At 36.2% G+C, this 923-nt stretch overlaps 1 non-coding gene across 1 annotated transcript; it reads left to right on the top strand.

The window, feature by feature from the left end:
* The first annotated feature begins 446 nt into the window (after positions 1-446).
* Positions 447-518, top strand: TRNAP-UGG. The gene has a single exon. It is a non-coding gene; the product is annotated as a tRNA-Pro (tRNA).
* The last annotated feature ends 405 nt before the right edge of the window (positions 519-923 follow it).

Genomic DNA, 923 nt, shown 5'->3' with positions numbered 1-923 from the left:
TACAATGATATTTTTTTCTGCATAGTGTACACGCTAAATACCATAGTGACTCTTTATCAGCTATGCCATCTGTTCACCAGTTTTTAACAGTACTAAACTGTAGTTAATGATATAAAAAATCCAACTGTAACAGTTTCTTTATATTTTAAGTTACTTGCATGCACAATCCCTTCTGTTTCACTGTTGTAACATGCTAATTCACTGATGTTAATGTGACACAACTTTGATTTTAACTGTAAAGCTAAGTAGTTGTAAGCTGAGATGACTGTAAAACACTGGCATGCATAAACTGTTGAAAAGATTTTTATTGCAGCTGTATGAGTGTGTCACATACCAGACAAGTCCAACCTACTCTGTAATCAAAGTACTTTTTGCTTACAGCTGTCTCATGGGGCTGTCATGGCATGATTCTTTGAGAAACAGCACTAGAGGTGATAATATTGTTTGGCTTGTTGGTCTAGGGGTATGATTCTCGCTTTGGGTGCGAGAGGTTCCGGGTTCAAATCCCGGACAAGCCCTGTTTTTCTGAAAACTACTTTCCACTACACAATTTCTGGTTGTACACACTTATATACATGTGTTTTATATGTATGCAAAAATAACTGCAGACACACTTACATTTTGAGTATTAAAAGTACCCCACTTGAACTCTTCTTAGAAGTCAACTTCTTTTATCAAAAATCACAGAAGGAGGTGGTTAAGACTCTGTTCAAATACAAAATTGCTTCCTGTTGTCCAGGCCATGGTATTTGATTCTGTCCACCTCCACTTGCTTACTGTGTGAATTTAACACAATATTGTTTCATAAGCATACCTCTCAACTGTCTAGATTTCACAGAATGTCCAGATTTTTGCCTCACATTTTTGTTATGTTCTTCATAATATTTGTGGTTTTCTGACAAATCACTGTGGATTGAAGTCAC

This window comes from Protopterus annectens, chromosome 11.part0, assembly GCF_019279795.1.
Source record: "Protopterus annectens isolate FY-2018-M chromosome 11.part0, PAN1.0, whole genome shotgun sequence".
Lineage (NCBI taxonomy): Eukaryota > Metazoa > Chordata > Ceratodontiformes > Protopteridae > Protopterus > Protopterus annectens.
Note: the sequence above shows the minus strand (reverse complement) of the source record. Positions and strands in the feature narration are given on the sequence as shown.